The 23,148-nt window shown below is 38.0% G+C and overlaps 1 protein-coding gene across 3 annotated transcripts in view; it reads left to right on the plus strand.

Moving 5' to 3' along the window:
* Positions 1–23,148, plus strand: part of CTNNA3 (catenin alpha 3) — a 1,968,199-nt gene that overhangs the window by 1,641,555 nt on the left and 303,496 nt on the right. The window lies entirely within an intron of this gene.

Below are 23,148 nucleotides of genomic sequence, written 5' to 3' on the forward strand. Positions count from 1 at the left end.
AGATGATAGTGCACTCAGTGTAGCCTTTGAAGTTGAGATGCAACAAAGTATGGATCAATCTTCTGCTGCCTGTCCTAATTTTGGCCTAATAATTAACACCAAAAAAACACAGGTGCTCCATCAGCCACTACCACACCATCCATTTGTGAAGCTGTCGGTTACAACAAATGGAGAAGTTTTGAATGCTGTGGATAAGATAAGTGAACTTACCTTGGTAGTATATTTTCCAAGGATGTACACATTGACAATGAGGTTGATGCATGCATTGCCAGAGTTAGTTCAGTGTTTGGGAGGCTCCAAAGAAAGGTTTGGGAGAGAAGAGGTATTAGACTGACTACCAAACTGAAGGTCTACAGAGCTCTTGTGCTAACCTCATTGTTATATGCTTGTGAAACATGGACAGTTTACCAGCATCATGCCAGAAAACTGAATTGCTTCCACTTGAACTGTCTTAGCAAGATTCTGAGGATCACCTGGCATGATAAGGTACCAGACGCTGAAGTCCTTGCTCGAGTTGAATTACCAAATATTCAAACTATGCTTTAGAGAGTGCAACTCTGACGGTCTAGCCACATTGTTCAAATGCCAAATGTATGCTTGCCAACAAGACTATTTTATGGAGAACTTGCATAGGGCACGTGATCACATGGTGGCCAGAAGAAATGATACAAGGACATTCTCAAGGTCTCTCTCAAGAACTTTGGATTTGACTGTGCAGCATGGGAGACACTGGCACAGGACTGCTCAGCATGGTGTGCCCACATAAGAAAAGGCGCTGTGCTCTTTGAGCAAAGCATAATTGAGACAGCACAAAGTAAATGCAGGATGCGCAAATTTGGGATATCCGCTCCAAATATTCAAATGGACTATCTGTGCCCAACCTGTGGTAGAACATTCCAAGCTCATATTGGTCTGATCAGCCATAGTCAGACACACTGAAATTTCACTTTACAATGGTGATGTCATTTAGTTCCTCTTTGAAGACAAAGAACAACAACCAACCAACATTAGCAAAACACAAGGCCTGTCATTATGTGTTCTGGGTACTTTATTCACTTAGGGGATAGAGAGAAAAAGGAAAAAAGTTGAATAACTTTTACTCCTTTCTTGTAAAAAGTTGAGACCAGTGTCTATCTAAAGATCTAATGCTCCACTTTTAACAGACAATGGTTGGTTATGTGTGACATGAATGCAAAGTTTGAGAGACATAGTTTCTGGGCAATTAATAATAAATTTATTCATTAGGCTAGCAGACAATCAGTAAATTGAGGTCAGTGGTTCTCTCAGAAACCAAAGACTGTGTGGAGGCTGACTGAATGTTTAAATACCTCTGGATTACCTCATGGGGAGAAATCAACTCTGATTGGTCAACAAATGATAAGTGAATGAATATTAAATTGAGAGGTGGGCCTTTCCTAAAGTGCTGCTGAATATGTGACTTTGATCATGTCACCCTTCTTGGGCAAAGAGGCTCCTCTCAAGTCAGACCACTTAATTTGAACACAATGGGTCAGAATTCACATAGGTTAGATTCTTTTTATCCTTTAATAAAAAATAAGTTCTCCCATTTCAGTGGGTCTCACCCAAGATTGAGCAGAAGGTTTCACTGTTAACCTTATCCTTTACCAATATTGTGCTTTGCTTTAAGGAAGCAAAAAGAAGATCTTTGAGTCCCATCTATAAAATTGGTTATTAATATAATGACATTAATAATTTTCCTCATGTGTTTGTGTACTCCTGTCTCCTACATGTCTAAAAATTATCTCCTAAGGTTTCTGATATTTATAATTCATTGGATGGCCCTATTTTATGCTCTCCTTGATGGATAATATGTAAAGGATAAACACAGTTATCTCTATGGTTGTATCTATCTGGGAAATTTGAGTATAACTTATGAATGAGAGGCAATTTGTTGCCTGTAACCCATTGTAATCATCATTACTCATTGGTTACCATCACTGTTGCTTATACTGTTGCACTATTGTCTTCTGCCTTTTGACTAGTGTTCACTTTTTAGGACTTATATATATATATTTTTTATTTCTGAAATTAAACAAAAAGTTTGTTGACTATTGCTGGATTGAGAGAACTGTGCGTAAGAAATGTGGAAGTGATAATATTGGAAACTTCAATTTCCTTTGAACTTTCTATTGCTGGACTTCTTAGTGACATGAGAAGAAGAGGATGAGCTTGTTTTTCAGACTAAAAAAGGATCCTTAAGAGTTCTCTTTAAATTAAGATGCATTTTTGGATGCACTAGAAGAGAATGTTAGCAGCAAAGTGGAATAATCCTCTTTGAAATAAGAAAAGTATATCTGACTTTGTGAAAATTATAAATTTATGGAGTTGATAAGATTAAGTTTTAGAAGGGAGGCAATAATGTATGGAGGAAAGAACACTGGCTCCTGAATCAGAGGATCGGAGTTTGATTCACAGAAGAGAAGAAATGTCAGAATGAATCACATATAAATGGAGAAACTTGGAAATCTATTTGTTCAATGTAAGAGATGTTTTAAAAGGAAAAACAAATAGATATATTTTTGAAAGTCACAATTTCATGTATAGTGTTCTGTTCTATTATGTATATGGAAATGTTCATATTACTTTGTCTCTAGCAAATGCAAAACAGAAAAATTAAGATCATAGAAACACAAATCCTCCATTCATTTTCCACAGATTCCACCTTGGATGCTATGTAAATATGTTGTATTTGACAAGTCATTTGACTTTCTTAGGCCTCAGTATTTTTTCAGCATAATACAAGATGACAGTAGATCTACTGTAAAGTGACTCCTCATTCTTGACCTGAGATTGTATTATCATTAGGGATTTTAGAGATAATCCAATTGAAGGTCATTTTATTGTAACAAGATTTAGTGTAGGGAAGGTGATTTACTCAAAGCCATGTAGATTTGTTGAAGACAGGAACCCAGGCTCTAGAACAGGGGTGGGGACTCTCTGGTTTGGAGGCACATGTGGCCCTTTAGGTCCTTAAGTGTGGCCCCATTTCATTTTCTTTTCCACTCAAACAATTTCATTTTGTCATTGTTCACTTGTTTCAGTTGTGTCTGACTTTTTATGGTTGCTGGGGTCTTGGCAAAGTTACTGGAGTGGTTTGCCTTTCCTTCTCCAGCTCATTTTACAAATGAGGAAACTGCAGCAAGCAGGATTAAGTGATTCCATAGTCACACAGCTGGTAAGTACCCAAGGACAGATTTGAACTCAGGAAGATGAATCTTCCTGACTCCAGGCCTGGTGTTCTATCCACTGATACCTGCTACCTTCAACCAATTTCTAGGAGATATCTAAGTCATTGGAAAGCTGAGTGGATGGTATTTACGTGTTGGGGTTTCCCTAACTCTAACAAAATTCCTAGTACCTTTACTTACAATAATGAAGATTACTGTCTGGAATTTGCTTCCATTCTAAACTTAAAATCAACCATCAATTGAATATAATAGTATACATGTTGCCTACATGACAGATAAAATCTCCAGTGAGCTCCATTTTAGAAAAGGAAGGCTGAGATACCATATTAAGTTCAATTTTTTTTCCTTAAAAATATGGAGTCTAAATCAAAGGATATGTAGAGATCAGATATCCAATCTATCATATATGACTTAGAATCCGAAGCAAACAAATCAATTTGGAGGACTCTCGGTTGATGTCCTCTACCCTAAATAATGCCCACCAAGCTCGGAAAGAGACTCAGAAATTTCACTACCATTCAGTGATGTGGGAACTCATCTATGCTGATGTTACTCATTCTTAGCCGATTCAATTCTTGCCATTATCCTTCCATAAAACTGACATAAAGAATGTATCTAAATGTTGAAGACCTTCCTCTACTTCTTTTGATGCATCATGAACATCACAGAGCAGTACTTGGGCTGTCCATCGATCATCTGTCACTCTTGCTTCTTTTTCCACCACTGATAGTGTTTTATAGCTAGGGACCAATTGATAGGACTTATTATTGATATTTGGGTTGCTTGAATTTTGAATTCTTCTGAAATTATCCGGTTTCTTTAGAACTTATTAATTTATATGCATGCTATTTACTCCATATAGAATATAAGCTCCTTGAGGACAAATAATTTAAGTAACTTTTGCTTTTCATCTCTGTATCCCTAGTGCTTGTCACTGTGTCAGGAGCTTAATATTTTTTTTGTTTAGCTGAATTAAATTAAATTAAATTAAATTGAAGATGAGATTTTGCATCCACAGGAAGCACAAGAACACTGAAAGTTTTGCTCAGTTTCCTAAATGAGTATTCTTCCTATTTCCCAGTCCAACAATTTGTGACTATGTCCCTGGTAAATTACAAAGAATCCATTTTGACTTGGCTCAGAATGATTAATGTTTTCTTTCCTCCCTTTCCCCATTATTTTAAGATTTTTGCTTTGGAAGGTGGGGAGAATTTACGTTCAAACTTGGGACTAGAACAGTAGCAGTTTAATAATAACCATAGATTGCAAGAGATAAATATATGCATATGAATTATTGAATAAAATCATCTAAGTTTGCTTTTGGGAAGAATTCAAAATGGAGAAAAATTACAGCATTCTTTGTGGTATTATTCCCCATAAAACCAAGTCATCTATAAAAGTATGGTAATATTTTTAAAACAAGTTATTGATTTTCACAACAAATTCTAGTTGGCCTCTGGGCATGAGCTTGTATTCATTTTCTGAGCCCTAATGCATCACAGGTATTAGACCTCTGACCTTTCAGAAAAACCATTATTTTATCATCACGGCATCAAAGTAATATGGGAAATTGGGAAAATTCATTATTGTCCTTTTTTTCTGCTAATGAAAGAAATAATAGAATCTCAGGAAGTGGGAGTTGAAAGGAACCCCAGTAGTCATATAATTCAACTCTGGCTGGAATATGAATATCTTCTACAAAATCTGAGGCCAATACATAGGAAATCTCACTTGAAGATCTCGGGTCAGGGTGAACTCATTGCCCTTTGAAACAGTACCCTGCTTTGGAATAGCAATGCTACTTTCCAATGACTTTAAATATCAGTGATGGCTTCTTTATATCAAGCAGATATTTGTCATTGCCAGTTTTAACCATTGCCTCTATCTCATCCACATCAAGCTCATGGAAAAGAAATCTAGTTGTTCTTTCATTTGAAAGCTCTTCCCAAACTTGAAGACAATGATCATGCCTTCACTAAGTCTTGTCATTTTCATTTTTAACAATATTGGGCTTAGTCAGTTCCATCCCATAGTCTCTGGTACAGCCTGGGTTCAAGTAACCTTAGTATCTTGGTTGCCTTTTTCTGTACTCTATAAGTACCTGTGCCCTTCCTCATACGTGGTACTTTGACCTTAACAAAATAGCCCAGATGTCATTGCTGTTATATAAACTGTTCAACCTGAAGTCTTCTGATTAGAAATCCGGGACATTTTCAACTGTTCTCTAATATAAAGTCCATTAATTTTTGCATCTGATCATATAAACCTCTACATTTGCTTAATTATATGATCATTAAGCCCACATTTCCCCATCTTATCTTCATATACACTGTGAATGACTTGAGCTATCCTTTCCTGAAATCTAGAAAAGCTTTGGCTCTGCATTTTCACTGATCAGTCACTCTGTTTAACTTGTCCAAAAAAAAGAAAAGAAAAGAAAAAAATGTCTTCACTTGGTGTGTCTTTTACTCAATGACCCTGTGCTATTTAATTAACAAAATTTTCTTTTCTAATTGTTTGCTAAGTGGGTAAGTCAGTCTGTAAACTTTTAGAAGACACCTCCAACTTCGTGCCAGGCACTGTGAATACAAAAATAGGAAAAAGATTAAGAATTGGCCCTCAAAGAACTCCCATTCCAATGGGGGATTGAATAAGCCAGCTGAGTTCTAGTGTATTGATAGGAATTGACGTCAAACTCTCCCACCTCTAGTTTGAAGAATCTATCTTCCCTTTGGTGAAATGCATCCTCTAAAAATTCTCTGTTGGATGTTTTATGTTCTTTATTACTTTTTTTCAGAGATTTTATGTTAAAATGTCCATTTTAAACTAAATGTAAAGGTCAAAGGGGATAAAAATCACAAAGTTTCCAACCAGTAATTTCAAAAGCATCTCAAATGTTGAATTTGTAATGAAGAAGTAGAAAGATTTTGATTCTGTTCTGTTTTAAAGTTTGTCTTTGAAGCTTTTAATTTTTCTATTGTCTTACCTCTATTCATTATGCAGTTTTGTAAGTGTGGGTGTTTCCCCTAAATACAAATAATTTCTCTTTCAAGGAAACTATTTCCAGTATTCTGAAGACTTAATTTTAAAATATTTATCATATGGGAAAGAACCGTTTGCAAATTTTGTATGAATGATCATTTCACAAAGTTTCTGAACCTGAGAGGTCCTTCTGCAGACCTGCCATCTAAGTAAGACATGTCTCTCACAGGTCCTTGGCAAGTGGTCATCCAGTTTACACTGGATTATCTCATTTCTCAGGATAGTTATCAGTAAATAAACAAGCATTTTTAAGTGCTAACTATGGTCTCTGATTCTATTAATGTAGAGAATATAAAGAAAAGTGAAAACAGTTCTTGCCCTCAAGAAGCTTATATTCTTATCAAATGAGCATGAGTGATTTTGATAATATTGAACCAAAATTTGCTTCTTGGCAATGATAACTTAGTGTTCTTTAGTTATGCTTTCTGAAACTGAGTAAAATAAATGCATGCTCTCTTTTAGTTAAAATCCGGACAGATACTTGAAAATATCAGTCATCCCTTCTCTTCACCTAATCTTTGGCAGCTAGATTGCACAGTGGATAGAGTGCTGAGTCTGGAGTCAGGAAGACATGAGTTCAGAGCTGTGTGACCCTGGGATAGCCATTTAATCTTGTTGTCTCCATTTCCTCAACTATAAAATGAGGTGGAGAGGAAAATGGCAAACCATTCTAGTATCTTTCCAAGAAAACTCCAAATGTGATCAAGAAAAGTGAGACATGACTGAACACCAACAACATAGTTGAGATGACTTCTGAATTACGGGAGTCCTGGCTTTGAATTCTACCTCAGACACTCACTAGCTGAACATTCACAACTCATTTTAGTTTTCTGGGCTTGGTTTCCCTACATTTTTTATGAAGATCATAATATCATTTGCCTCATACTTTGTTTTGAGAACCAAATAGCAACAGCGGTAAAGTGTTTTATAAACTTTTAAGGAGTGATGTAAATAAGAGTAGCAGTGTGGTGCAGTGGATAGAGTGCAAGACCTGAAGTCAGGCAGACCTGAATTCAAATGTGGGTGCAGATATGAACTAGCTCTATGCTACACTAGGAAAGTCACTTATCCTCTGTTTACTGTAATCCACTGGAGAAAGAAAAGGCAAACCACTCCAGTATCTTTGCCAAGAAAACTTCTAATGGGGTCATGAAGAGTTGGAAATCATTGACTAACAAGAATAGTTTTTATTATTATTTTATAATATTAAAATAATTATTTTATTATTTTTAATGTAACCTCCCTAATTCTGCTTTTAATTATATCAGTAGAAGCCATATGAAATAGCAACAACCTTGATTACAGAAGGTAAATTTCTAAATGTGATTTTTTTGTGTGTATCTAAGAAGCAACATAAATTATATCTTTCATTTTAGTGTTCCCTCTTGATTTCATGGCCTAATTGAATTAATTATACAATTAATTTTTCATTATACATAGGGACTTCCAATTTGCCTTATTCTCAGATTCAGCCTGGTATTGATCTAAGCAGAAAATTATTACCTTTGGTCAATGCATTTTTGCTTTGCTTCTCAGCCATGAATGTTGTGTTACAGGACTCTATTATTAATAAACATTCCATAGACATAGTTTAGAGGTGGAAGAGAACTTTGAGATAATTTATTCCACTCAGTTGAGGAAACTGAGTTCCAGAGAGAGAAGGCTGCTTCCTTGTGGTCCCATGACAATTATCTGATCCAAGATTTTTAATGAGCGACTCCAATTCCTAATATTATGCTGTATACAAAACTGTCCTTTGGGTCAAAATAGAAGAGCATAAATCACGAAACACAATTCTCCTGCTGCACATGAATTTGCAATGGAATAGATAAAACTCATGCTTGGAATCAGAAGAAGCCTGGATTCAAACCCTCTTTTGACACTCACTGGAAGTATTGCCTTGGATAAGTCACTTAACCTCTGGGAGGCTCAGGCTCCTCCTCCATAAGTTGAGAATAACAACCATGCCCATCTTATAAGATTCTTGTAAATATCTAATGACATTATGCACATTAAGCACTTTGCAAAATCTTAAATTGCTACATATTTATGAGTCATGAAAGATAAAAGGTCTACTTTCCTTAGAAGGGATATATCTCTATACCAACTCCTAGAAGCAGGAAGTTGCTCTAATAGTTTAAGTTAATATCTTCTCTAGAATTTCTAACCTCAGAGACTTTCATAGAATACAGAGAAGTGACTTGCCCAAGGTCACACAGCTTATATATGTCAAAGGAAGACTTAAACCCACCCCAACTGCCTAGGCAGTATTACTCAGTTCTCAAAGGTGCATTCTTGTTGTTAGGATCAAATGAGATACAATCAATGTATTTTTTTAACCTTAAAGCACTAAAGAAACATTGCACAGTAGATAGAGTGCAATTATTTAACCCCTCTAAAGACCTCAGTTCTCCTCTGCAATGAGATGAGAGATTTGAGCTAGATTAAACTCCTTTCAGTTCTAAATCTAATTAACCTAGATCACCCCAAACATCTTTATATGTGCTTTTTTCTGATCTAGAGAGAAATGGTGCCTAAAAATAAAGATCACAAATAATGTTGGGAAAAATGAGGGATTGGGGAATAAGGAGAAACATAATATTTAATATAATATATAATATAATATATTTATTATAATGATAAATATAATATAAGAAGAAAGCTTGGAGGTTAAGGCAAAGGTGACCTTTCAGCAGTCAAAGAGCCATAAGGAAGGAAACTGAGGCACAAAGTGAGCAGTAATGAGAACACCCCTAACAACTTCTTGACCCACCATCATCCATTATATCATATCTGTTGTTTTTGACCTGTGGCTGTGATTTTTAAACTCTGTAGGAAATTCCATCTCTGGAAATACTCTCCTATGAGGCAAAGTTTGTGCTTTACTGTTACAATGGAACTCATTCCCCAATATTTCACTTTCACCAAATATGATCATACTCTAGATATATTGGCAGACTGCTCTGGACAGGTAATTTCATGAAATTTTTGGAACTCGTAACCTGAAAGTATTGCCCATTGGTGCAGATCTATAATTAGGCATTAAGTCAAGTCTTTGAGAATTTCCTAGCTCAATGAAAGTTTAAGTAGCTTACCTAGGATCACAAACATAGTATAACTCAGAAGTTAGATCTGAACCAAGGTCTACTTAACTCCCAAAACAGAACTATATTGATCACACCATGCATCTTCTCATAGCTCAGTTCCTTGTCAATGCTAATTTTATTTGATAGAATCATATAAGGATTTCTTCATTAATTCAATTCTCATCAGATTAAGACACATTTAATAAGCTTCCTACTATACTCCAGATACTATACTAGGTGGTTTGTAAGGGGAAAAAATGAAAATATTCTTGGTCTTAAGGTGCTAACTACTCTTTTAGAAGCCCAACATATACACAGTAGTAAATACAAGGTAATTCTAAAAAAAAAAAAAAAAACAAATGGGCAACTGGGCAAGGAGATCTTTAATGTATTTTCAGAAATGCTGGTTTCTGAGCTGTCTTGATGAAAGAAGATTCTGAGAGCAGGAGCTAAAGAGGGAAAACTTTCTAGATATGGTACCCAGATTATATTTGTATGTAAAGGGAAGAAGGTCAAGTTTTGAGCAGCCCAAATGAGCCAGCTTGATGAAAGAGAATAAAAATGGGAATAATATGAAAGAAGTCTAAAAGATCAGTCGGTGCCTAGGATAGGGTGCACGTAGGTCCTTAACAAATTCTCAGTTAATTGTGAGTCACTTTAAAGGTCAGGATGAAAATTTTGTGTTTTCCTAGAGGCCAGAGAGAGTTATGGAAGGATTTTGAGAAATGGAATAATGTGGTCAAATCTATACCATTGGAAACTTCTTTTGGAAGCTAGATGATAGGCAAGTCCAGAACCATTTAATGTGCAAGTGTTAAAAAAGAATATTAATTAACTTTTCCATTCTTCTAAATTTCTGCACTCAGGATATAATGGTTCTCTTTCTGTCTCTGTCTCTTTCTCTGTCTCTCTGTCACTGTCTCTGTTTTTCTGTCACTCTTTCCCTGTGTCTCTGTCTCTGTCTGTCTCTCTGTCTCTCTGTGTGTGTCTCTGTCTTTCTCACTCTCTTTCTTTCTCTGTCTCTCTCTCTCTTCTGCTTATTCTGTCCCTACCAACATACTTAGGAATCTCTTTTCCTAAATATTATTTCCTAGATGGGTGGTGGTCCTTGAAAGCATTCTCATGCCCCCTTATTTGACCTCGCTTTTATACTTAATTTTCTAGGGTACACGAATTGAGATGTAGTAGTAAGCATGGGTTCCAGGTCCACTTCTGCTTTTTATTAGCTCTGTGACCCTGTGTAAATAATTTAAACTTCAGGCAATTCCCTAAGATGTATCTTCTAAATTAAAGACAGTTTGTCAGGTTGTTGACCTTACATGGATAGAAAGAATTCTCAAATGAGTGCACACACCCCCAATCACTGATCATTTTATATAACTATTATGATAAATAATAAATATTATAATGATGTATTTTATATGATAATCATTTATAGAAAGACTTCATTTACAAACCATCAGGTTTTTAAGGCAGCAATTCTGTCATTTCTTAGCTCTGTGTCTCCAGTACTTTGCCTGTAACATGATAAGGATAAGGATGCGATTTGTGATCCTATCCTGTTCTTACATGGAGGAACTTGCATTATAATCTTCCAGAATATGCTAGGACAATGTGACACCACATGACTTGCACAGGTTCCCAGACCTCCTGTTGATGAGAGACAGCATGATGGGCATTTATGGAAACCTCAATATTTATTAAACTGAAAAATGTATTCATTAAGTTCAGAAAAACAAAATGACATCCCATACATAGCAAATGATGTGAAAAATGGTTGGAAAATGCAAAATTCATTGGGCCTTCCTGTCTTTATATCGCTTTTCTTTACTCCCAAACTTTTCCAGAGTCATCATTTTGAATCTACTTGCTTTTCATCTACTTACTCTACAACCTCCTTTTTTCTGGTGTCTCTTCCACTACTGTACCGGAATGCCTTTCTCTGGGATCATTTATGGTCCCATTGCTAGTCACTGGTTTTTTTAGTTCATTGTACTCCTTGAACTTATTATTTGATATCTGACCTTTGAGGTTCTTTCTTGATGTGGTTTTCAAATATACCACTTCTTTTCAGTTCTTGTGGCTCATATTTCTTCCAGGTCAGTCGTTTTATAGCACCCCTTCTCTCCACCCCAGAATTCTATGTTTATTCCCATCAATGCATTGGAAGGCCCCCTTGTCTGTGATCCTAATTGTTGCAGTCCAATTTATTCTTTGCAACTTAGATAACATCCCTGTTCTCCAATAAGGTCCTCTCTGATGTTATTGGTCTCTGCTCTATTACTTGCCATTATTTAGCAATAATCTCTCTGAAAAAAATAGCATTTTTCTACTTCTTCTTGAAGTTATCAAAGTGATTTATTCATAACATCCATTTGAGAAAATTGGATTATTAACTCCAGTTTCTTTATTAGGAAGCTGAGACACATAGAGGTTAAGTTACTTGTACAGTGTTCTTTAGCCAGGAAGCATCATGGCCTTAAAGATGTTGTGTATTTGTTGATGTAAGATACAAGAATCTCTCCACTGTTATATCCTCCACAACATGCACAAAATATGTTGCTGTTGCATGGAATTTATGCTTGACCACATTCTTCCATTTTTGATTGATTCTGAGTAACTTGGTAGAAGCTGACTATGCTGGCTCAGAACCATTTTATTTATGAATAGAAAGGCTCATCATCAAGATGTCAGATGCTGGGTGATGGGTTATTTAGCCATGACAACCCAAGAATCAAATATAAAATACTAAAATACTAGATTCCCTTGGAATAGAATGGAAAATCATTTATTAATTGCTTACTGTATGCAAAGCATATTACTGGGTGGCTAGGTGTCACAGAAGGTAGAGCACTGGGCCTGGAGTCAGGAAGACCTGAGTTGAAATCCAGCCTCAGACACTTACTAGCTCTGTGACCCCGGTCAAATTGCTTAATTCTATTTGCCTCAGTTTCCTCATCTGTAAAAGAACTGGAGAAGGAAGTGGCAAACCACCTCAATATCTTTACCAAATGGGCTTAGGAAAAGTTGGACATGATTGAAATAACTGAGCAACAACATGTGCAAATCACTGTACTAAGGAATGAAAATCAAAGCTAGGACAACAGTTGAGTCCCCACTATCAAGGAGGTCATATTCTAATTGAAGAAATCAACATATATGACAGGATTCAACTGTAGGGAGAATGGAATAGAGTAGTGGCAACAGCAACAATTTACAGTGAACTGTTAGAAAGGGAGAAATCCTGGTGGTCCCTTTACAGGTTTAAATCAAGTTTGGACTTTGGGGGGAAATAAGGTTCTAAAGGCATCTGATAGGTTCCATAGTTTAGGACTCTATGTTGATTTTATGTGTCCACAATTTATAGGTTCTTAATCTTAGAGATGGGAGGGATTTTAGGAGCTATCAAATCCAATTTTCTTATTTTGCATTTGGTGGGGAGATACTAGAGAGGATGAGAATCAGAAGATGCTAAGAAGTAGACTTTATTAGACTTTCTATAGACATCAGGCTATCTAAATGTGAGATCTTTGTCCAAAGGCTGAGCAAAAGTGTATCATGAGAGTTAGGCTAACAGATAAGAAATCTGAACACTTTATTACAACCACGGAATGTTAGAACCTTTTGCATTGGTTCTTAATCTTGGGTCCATGAACTATAAATAACCCTATAGATGAACATGGGGAAGTGTTCTGTGAACAGAAATGGGAAAAGACAGCTTTTTTTAAAAAAATAAGACTTACTTCCCTTATTAAACTATGTGTCTTATTCTATGCCTTTAGAAATATTGTTCTAATAATGGTTTGTATTGCCAAGGCAATATTCACAGCACCAGTGATGACTATGAATATGCCAGCATAGTTCTGAATTGCAAAGTATAACAGACTCTCCATGTAAAAGGTGGAAGAAAACCATTTATTCAGACACCAGAAAGCCAAATCCCAATACCAGAGAGTCAAATCCATCATAGTAACAAAGAAATCCATTTTAGTAACCAAGAAGTCTATATGCATTATCAGACCTTCCCACAAAATGCCCTCCTCTCACTCATAGCCAGCTGCCTACTTTCTCTCTCTCTCCATATCTGACTGGTGTCACCAACTTCTTCTCAACTCTGCTCCAGCTCCACCTCTAACTCTTCCACCCTTCCTCATCTACCCCTTCCTTTTCCACCTATTCAGCAAACTCTCCCCACCACAGGCTTCATGTCACTCAGGTTTCCACATGACTCAAGCAGGTCACATAGGCCCATGAATGGATGGGAAAGATCTTGCCATTATGCAAAAATATATTTACAATACAAAACAGGATTCCATGACGCCAAAGTTCATCAAACTGACAAAGAGGACCATGACATATAAACGCCAGTAATAATCTCTACTCTAAAGACAGGCTTCCAGAATGCTGGGTAGGAAGCCATTTATTCATTCTGGAGCAACATACAAGAGACATAGGATGTAAAGAATCAGTCAGTCAACAGATTGAGAAACTAAGCTGGATTGCAGTGCCTTTTGCCTGACACAAACATTCCGGGCCTATTTTTATATCATTCTATTTTACTTACTGGCAAACATGATCCAGGCCAATGCCCCATCTACTCACCTAGACTGTAAGCACCTTGCATGAATTTTACTTGACCCTATGCTCCCAATGCCTACCTAACTCAGTGCTCTAGATATGGTAATTTTCCCATAAGCATTTGTTGTTTATAGATTCTAATCTCTGTACTCTCACATGTATGTTGTATAAAGCACAATGAAGAGCAGCAGCTTATAGAAATATTGCCATGAACTGAATGAGATAAATTGAAAAATTGATAGAAATCCTTGTGTTGGCCATTCCTGATATAATGTGATTTGACCTCTCCATGCTTCAAGCTCTGGGAAGAGAAATCTGCTGAATAATTTTTCAATCTGGTAGAACAAGTCATTCTAAAAAAGTAACTGAATTATCCCAGGGACCTATTTTGGCAAAAAACATTTCAGCTGATTGGGGAATTAGTTTTTTTTTTTATATTATATTTATCTTCCTTTGCTACTGCTTCTATACTCTTTATAGATTTTGTTCTCTATGTTACAATGATGTTCAGTGATTTAAAAAGCCACAACCATCTCCAAATTCTAAAATCTCATTAAAAGTACTTTCCATTGGAATCTTGAGCCAGGGTTACTGAGTGTGGATAAGAAGTCACTTCATTAATAAAATACTTTTGTAGAATGAGAAAAAATAGAAAAGATTAATTTACTTACATCATAAACGGTCATTAACCTACCATCATAGGGGAATACTTCTGGCTAACTTTGAGTTACACACATTGGATGCAGATTAGCAATTTACATAAAATTAGAATGTAATACAATATTCTTGACATGAACATGTAATTTTATCTTTGATTAAGAAGACTATTACAATTTCTCTGTTCCTTCCTTAAGACTATTATGAATAATCATTCCCATTGTATAGTATCTTTTCTCTAAATGTGGAGATAGTAGGAGTGTGGGCTGAGGTGTTTCTGACCCTGGATCCACCAGAGAGAAAACCATTTGGAATAATTTCCTAGGTGTACTCATTTTCTATTCATCCTCTTCTCGTAACAAATAGAGGATAGGAAAAAAAAACCCAAAAACTTTGTACTTCCAAACTAAGTTTCTTATTGTATAACACACACATACATCACAAGAACTAGGGATAGGTATTAGCTTTCTCATTTACTACCTGCGTGAGTGTAAGCAGTTAATTTACCATCACTAAACATCAGTTTCCTCCTCTGTAAAATGATGATGATAATAATACTTGGAGTGCTAGACTCACAGCTCCTGAGTTGAAGTAAGGAGATGATTTTTAAACAATAATAACAAAAACAAAAATGGAGAATTGCATGTAGGTGATGGAAAAATAGATTGATTTCTTTTTTTTTAGTCTACACTTTGATATGCTCACTCTAGATAACTGTATCACCTTTCTTGTGATACTTTCTCACTCTCTGCATGTGTGTGTGTGTGTGTGTGTGTGTGTGTGTGTGTGTAGACATATGTATGGTCATCCTTTTTAAATTCCAAATGTCCAAAGGGCTTTAGAAAAAGTGGCAAAATGATTATTCTTGCTCTGTCCCATTTTTTAAAGGATGCCCTGATTATTAATTTCCCTATGTACACATTTGTCTTTAGCATCTAGTAAAACATGTTTGAAAATTGCTATATCTAACAAACTCCAAATTCTTGGTTGTTGAGACCGATGTGAAAAGCTTCTCAGCAGAATATTAACAACACTGCTCTAGGAAACAAGAATGGTTTTCTAATTCTGAATCCTTCCTCTACTCCCACACCATAGCTCAATCACCCCCTCATCTTCCAATTGCTAAGATTCACATTCACCATTACTTGAAAAAATTGTCTCTGTCTTTGTATCCAGGGCATTTATCAAAATTCCATGTGTCCTGCCAGCAACCCTGACCATTTTGGAGGATGGAGCTATATTTATTCTTTGATGAAACAGATGGAACATGCTTATCTAAATGTATAATAGGCTTGAACTTTAAAACACAACTTAGAAAAGTCTACACCCTCCTTTTAAATACACTTTGAAGAATGGAGCAAATGTCAGGCGGAGTTTTTCATCACTGCTCTACCCAAGAACTCTGTCAATTTCCATAGGAGCTGAGCTGAATGACCCCAAGAGTGAAGAGAACTCTTTGTTAAAAATGAAGCTCACTTCTTCCAGTTTAGGTCTTTGCCACTGGCCTGTGCAGCTACTGGATTATATAGATACCATGGTTCCCTTGGGAAAACAGAGCGGTAGAAAAAAAGTGGTTCTCAAAGAATCATGTGGAATTAAATGGTTTGAGGCCAACTGGTCTAACTTCTTTTCTTCATGTTAACATCATTTAAGTATTGGCATTATTTTTTTTTCCTTCTGTGAGAACTGCTGGAAGTTCTGAAAAAATAGAGATATTTCTGATGTATTGTTGCATGGTGGGGGGCATACTCAGTGTGCATGAATAAAGCTCACAGATAGGAAAACTTAGAAATCAACACCTCCCAAATATTTAGGTAGGTCTGTGATGAGATCTTCCGTGACTAGCAGCAATTGTACACATGAACAAATAACATTATGATATATATGGCCACCCAACAACAATAAAAAAGATGCTTATTATCACTTTAATTTTGGCAATAATTCCTCCTTACAAAACAATTCTAATTCAATACAGGTAGGTTAAGGGTGAATTTGGACATTGCAATAAAAATGTGGCCCTTCTATGCTAAATGGCTTCCACAGTGTTTGTCAAGAGTAGTGTGGCAAAATGAATAGCATTAGAGGCTCTGAGAGGAAGACCTGGATCCAAAGCCCATTTCAGTTGTTGATTTGTGGTGGTGTCCTTGGTCAGTCCCTTGCCCTCTCCATGCTACAGTTGCCTCATCTCCAAAAGGAGAAAGTTGAACTTCATGTCCTCTAAGATATTTTTCAGTTCTAAATTCATGAACCTCTGTTTCTTAAAGTCACTTCTTCTCTTTGGACCTCAGCTTTCTAATCATTAAGATAAAAATAATAATGTCAGATGGTTATTATGAAAATCAGATGAGATAAAAAAACTGAAACCACTAGAATGAATGGCAGTTACTATCATCATCATAGTTAGCATAATACTTCTATATGTCATGGATGAGTAAGTTTATGACCGTGAGGCATCCTTTCCACTAACATGAATCATAACCTCACTGAAGAGGTTGGAGTTACAGAACATGGCAGTGGGTGGTATCACATATTCAAAGCACTAGACCTCTTTTCAGGAACATCTGAGTTCAAATTTGCCCTGAAATAATTATTAGATGTGTGATTTTGGGCAAGTCACTTAACCTCTGTTTCAGTTTCATTAACTATAAACAATGGGGTTAATAAGAGTACCTATTTCTCAGGGTTATTGTGAGGATCAAATAAGATAATATTTATAAAGTTCTTAGTCTAGTGTCTGGCACATAGTAGGATACTAGCTATTACAGCAGCTAGTTATTGCAATGGGTCTGGAGTCAGAAAGATCTAGGCTCAGCACTTACTAGCTGTGTGGCTTTTAGCTAGTCATTTAAAATCCTTCTGCCCTTACTTCCACAATGGGGATAGTAATGGCATCTAACTGCAAGGGTTGTGTGGGCAGCTAGGTATTTCAATAGATACAGTGTTAGGCCTGGAGTTAGAAAGACTCATCTTCCAAAATTCAAATCTGATATCAGACATTTATTAGATATATGACTCTGGCCAAATTGCTTAACGCTGTTTGCTTCAGTTTCCTCATCTATAAAATTATTTGGAGAAGGAATTGCCAAACCACATTAATATCTTTAGCAAGGAAAACCCAAATGGTGGTCGTAAAGAACCAGATACAACTGAAAATGACTGAACAGCAACAACCCAGCACATGGTAGGTGCTATGTAAATGCTGCTGCTGCTTTTCCTCCTCCTCCTCCTTCTTATCTTGACACTGATTATGACTACTTTTATAACCTTAGGAAAGTCACATAAGTTCAGGTTCCTCATTTGTAAAATAAAAAAAAAAAGGAGGGGGTGGAGCCAAAATGGTGGAGTAAAAAGATGGACCTGTAGAAGTTTCCCACTATAGCCCATAAAATACCTGTAAAAAATGAATCTAAACAAATTCTAGAGCAGCAGAAGACACAAAATGGCAGAGTGAAGGATATTTCCAGCCCAAGACAGCCTGGAAGGTCGACAAGGAAGGTTGCAGACTAGCATGGGCCACAGGGCAGCAGGGACAAGATTGGAACAGGCTTCAGGGTGCCACTATTCAGCAGCAGTTCCCGGATTGCTCAACCCACAAATACCAAAGACAGCTTCAAAGGTCAGTAAGAAAGCTCTTTCACTTGAGTGAGAAGAGAACGTGGTCTTGACCCACCACCAGCAGCCACTGCAGGGGCAGTGTCCATTTTTGGAGCTCTTCACTTAAAGACCCTAGGGGTGTTGAGCAGCTGATCTGGATCTCAGCTCTGAGTGGCTCTCCTGGGTTGCTGGCAGTAGAGCTAGGGGTGAATCTAGAGAGGTAACACTGCTGGCAGATCCTGGGCAGAACAGTTGCTCCCAGACCACAGCACAGGTAAAGAGGGGAGTAAACTCCTCTCCCTTGATTGTTCCACCTTAGAGGAACTGAGAACTTATAGGTTCCCAGGTTATACCCTCCTGTTGACAAAGGACTCAAAAGCCAAGTAACTGGCTGGGAAAATGCCCCCAAAAGGGAAAAAAAATAAGACTACAGAAGGCTACTTTCTTGTTGAAAAGGTATTTTCTCCCATTCTTTCACCTGAGGAAGAACAATACATACCATCAGAGGAAAACCTAAAAATCAAGGCTTCTGCATCCAAAACCCCCAAAATAAATATGCAATGGTCTCAGGCCATGGAAGAGCTCAGAAAGGATTTTGGAAATCAAGTAAGAGAGGTGGAAGAAAAATTGGGAAAAGAAATGAGAGCAATGCAAGAAAATCATGAAACGTGAGCCAACAGCTTGCTAAAGAAGACCCAATAAAATGCTGAAGAAAATAACACCTTTAAAAATAGGCTAACTCAATTGGCAAAAGAGGCTCAAAAAGTCAATGAGGAGAAGAATGCTTTAAAAAGCAGAATGACCCAAATGGAAAAGGAGGTTCAAAAACTCACTGAAGAAAATAGTTCTTTAAAGATTAGAAGAGTAGAGGGAAGCCAGTGACTTTATGAGAAAGAAACCAAGAAATTAAAACCTAACAAAACCTAAAAACTGAAAAAAATAGAAGATAATGTGTAATATCTCATTGGAAAAACAAGTGACCTGGAAAATAGATCCAGGTGAGATAATTTAAAAATTATGGGATTACCTGAAAGCCATGATCCAATAAAAGAGGCTAGGCATCATCTCTCATGAAATTATCAAGGAAAACTACCCTGATATTATAGAACCAGAGGGCAAAATCATTATTGAAAGAATCCACCAATTACCTCCTGAAAGAAATCTGAAGAGAGAAACTCCCTAGGAATATTATAGCCAAATTTCAGAGTTCCCAGGTCAAGGAGAAAAATACTGTAAGCAGCTAGAGAGAAACAATTCAAGTATTGTGGAAATACAATCAGGATAACACAAGATCTAGCAGCTTCTACATTAAGGGATTGAAGGGCTTGGAATATGATATTTCCAAAGTCAAAGGAACTAGGATTAAAACTAAGAATCACCTACACAGTCAAACTGAGTATAATACTTTTTTTTTCATTCATTATGAACTCTTTATTTATTTTTTTTTATTAATTTTTAACATTTATTTTCACACAATTTTGGGTTACAAATTTTCTCCCCTTTTATCCCCTCCCCCCCAAACCCGAGCTTTCTAATTGCCCCTGTGACCTATCTGCTCTCTCCTCTATCCTCCCTCCCTGCCCTTGTCTCTGTCTTCTCTTTTGTCCTGTAGGACCAGATAGCTTTCTTGACCCCTTAACCTGTATTTCTTGTTACCCAGTGGTAAGAACATTACATTTGGTCCTAACACTTTGAGTTCTAACCTCCTTAGCTCCCTCCCTCTCCACCCCTTCCCCTTGAAAGACAGGCAATTCAATATAGGTCATATCTGTTTAGTTTTGTAAATGATTTCCATACTAGTTGTGTTGTATAGGACTAATTATATTTCCCTCCATCCTATCCTGTCCCCCTTTACTTCTATTTTCTTATGGTCCTTTCCCTCCCCATGAGTGTCGACCTCGTATTGCATTCTCCTCCCCATGCCCTCCCCTCCATCCTCCCCCCCACTCTGCTTGTGCCCCTGTCCCCCACTCTCCTGTATTATGAGATAGGTTTTCCTATCAAAAGGAGTGTGCATTATATTCTTTCCTTTAGTGGAATGTGATGAGAGTAGACCTCATGTTTTTCTCTTGCCTCCCCTCTTTATCCCACCACTAATAAGTCTTTTGCTTGCCTCTTTTATGAGAGATAATTTGCCCCATATAACTTCTCCCTTTCTCCTCCCAATATTTCTCTCTCACTGCTTGATTTCATTTTTTTTTAATATATGATCCCATCCTCTTCAATTCACTCTGTGCACTCTGTCTCTATGTATGTGTGCGTGTGTGCATGTGTGTGTGTGTGTACTCCCACCCAGTGCCCAGATACTGAAATGTTTCAAGAGTTATAAATATTGTCTTTCCATGTAGGAATGTAAACAGTTCAACTTTAGTAAGTCCCTTATGATTTCTCTTTGCTGTTCGCCTTTTCATGGTTCTCTTCATTCTTGTGTTAGAAAGTCAAATTTTCTTTCCAGCTCTGGTCTTTTCATCAGGAAAATTTGAAAGTCTTCTATTTCATTGAAAGACCATTTTTTCTCCTGAAGTATTATACTCAGTTTTGCTGGGTAGGTGATTCTTGGCTTCAGTCCTAGTTCCTTTGACTTCTGGAATATCCTATTCCATTCCCTTCTATCCCTCAATGTAAAGGGTGCCAGATCTTGTGCTATCCTGATTGTATTTCCACAATACTTGAATTGTTTCTTTCTAGCTGCTTGCAATATTTTCTCTTTCACCTGGGAATTCTGGAATTTGGCCACAATGCTCCTAGGAGTTTCTCTTTTTGGATCTCTTTCATGCGGTGTTCTGCGGATTCCTTGAATATTTATTTTGCCTTCTGGTTCTAGAATCTCAGGGCAGTTTTCCTTGATAATTTCATGGAAGATGATGTCTAGGCTCTTCTTTTGATCATGGTTTTCAGGTAGTCCCAGAATTTTTACATTGTCTCTCCTGATTCTATATTCTAGGTCAGTTGTTTTTCCAATAAGATATTTCACATTATCTTCCATTTTTCAAATCTGCGCGGTATGTTCTGAGATATCTGTCTTTCTCGAAAAGTCCTTAGCGTCCATCTGTACCATTCCAATTTTGAAAGATCTATTTTCTTCAGTGAGCTTTTGAATCTCCTTTTCCATTTGATTAATTCTGCTTTTGAAAGCATTCTTCTCCTCATTGGCCCCTTGCACCTCCCTTGCTAGCTGAGTTAGGCTAGTTCTCAAGGTGCCAATTTCTTCAAGATTTTTTTGGTTCTCCTTTAGCAGGGAGCTGATCTGCTTTTCATGCTTCTCCCTCATCCCTCTCATTTCCCTTCCCAGCTTTTCCTCCACCTCTCTAACTTGATTTTCAAAATTCCTCTTGAGCTCTTCCATGGCCCGAGCCCATTGGGTGGGCTGGGACACAGAATCCTCGATTTCTGTGTCTTTGCCTGATGGCAAGCATTGTTCCTCCCCATCAGAAAGGAAGGGAGGAAGTGTCTTTTCTCCGGTAAAGTACCCTTCAATAGTTTTATTTCTTTTCCCTTTTCTTGGCATTTTCTCCAACCAGTGGCCTGACCTCTGAATGTCCTCCTCACACCCACCTCGCCTCCTGGTCCTCCCAGCCAGCATTTGGGGACTGAGATTCAAATGCTGCTTCCCGCCTTAGGATTTTTGGTGGGGGCAGGGCTGCTATTCAGTGTGAGAATTAAGTTCAGGTGGTCAGGGGCAGGGCCGCCTCTCAGGCATAGTTCCCTCTGGGGGTTTATGCACAGACCTTACACAATGGATCCAGGCTCCTGCCTGTTTGGGGAGCCCCCGTCTGCAGCCGCCTCTCAGCCCCCACCTCCTGGGGGGGCCCGAACCTTGGGGGCACCCCACTCCCCTCTCAACCAGCCAAAGAGACTCTCTCACCCACCCCCGTCAGTCGCCTGTTGGTGGGGGGGGCCCGTGCTGCCGCTGAAGATCCCGCCTCCGGAGCCCTCTCAGATCTGTGCCTCTCGGAGCCGTGGCCGCCGCTGCCGCCACCGCAGGTCCGGGCTGGGCTCCGTGTCTGCAGCGCGACGGACCTTTTGCGAGAGGTTTACAGGTCCCTCTGTGGGTGGGGGGACCCGCGTGGCCGCTGGAGATCCCGTCCCCATAGCCCTCTCAGATCTCCTCCCCTCAGTGTCGCGGCCGAGGCAGGGCCACACTCTGCTCCCCGTCCCGGCGCCCAGTCCGCGGCGCGAAGGACCTCCTGCGAGAGGTCCGCAGGTCTCTCTGGAGCAGGAATCTCCCTCGCTCCAATACTCCGTGGTCTCTGGGTGCAGAATTCGCCCTGGCTTGGTCCCCTCTAGCCGTTCTGTGGTTTGTGTGTTCGGAGCTATGTGTATGTGCGTCTTTCTACTTCGCCATCTTGGCTCTGCCCCCTGAGTATAATACTTTAGGAGAAAAAATGGCCATTCAGTTAAATAGAGGACTTTCAAGCATTCTTGATGAAAAGATCAGAGCTGAATAGAAAATCTCATTTTCAAACACAAGAATCAAGAGAAGCATGAAAAAGTAAATGGGAAAGAGGCATCATAAGGGAATTTCTAACTTTGAATTGTTTGCATTCCTACATGAAAAGATAATATTTGTAACTCTTGAAACTTTTCTCAGTATTTGGGTAGTTGGAGGATTACACACACACACGCACACACACACACTCACACACACAGACACACACACACATAGACAGAGAACAGGGTGAGTTGAATAAGAAGGGATGATAGCTAAAAAATAAAATTAAGGGGTGAAAGAGAAATATATTAGGAGGAGAAAGGGAGAAATGGAATGGGGCAAATTATCTCATAAAAGAGGCAAGAAAAAAATTTTTCAATGGAGGAGAAAAGGGAGGAAATGTGAGGGAAAAAGTGAACATTACTCTCATTACTTAAGCCACATTTGGCCTAAGGAGGGAATAACATGCTCACTTAATTTGGTATGAAAATCTATCTTATACTACAGGAAAGTAGGGGAGAAGGGGATAAGTGCAGTGGGTGAGTGGGGG

This window comes from Notamacropus eugenii, chromosome 1 (genome assembly GCF_028372415.1).
Source record: "Notamacropus eugenii isolate mMacEug1 chromosome 1, mMacEug1.pri_v2, whole genome shotgun sequence".
In the NCBI taxonomy this organism is placed as follows: domain Eukaryota; kingdom Metazoa; phylum Chordata; class Mammalia; order Diprotodontia; family Macropodidae; genus Notamacropus; species Notamacropus eugenii.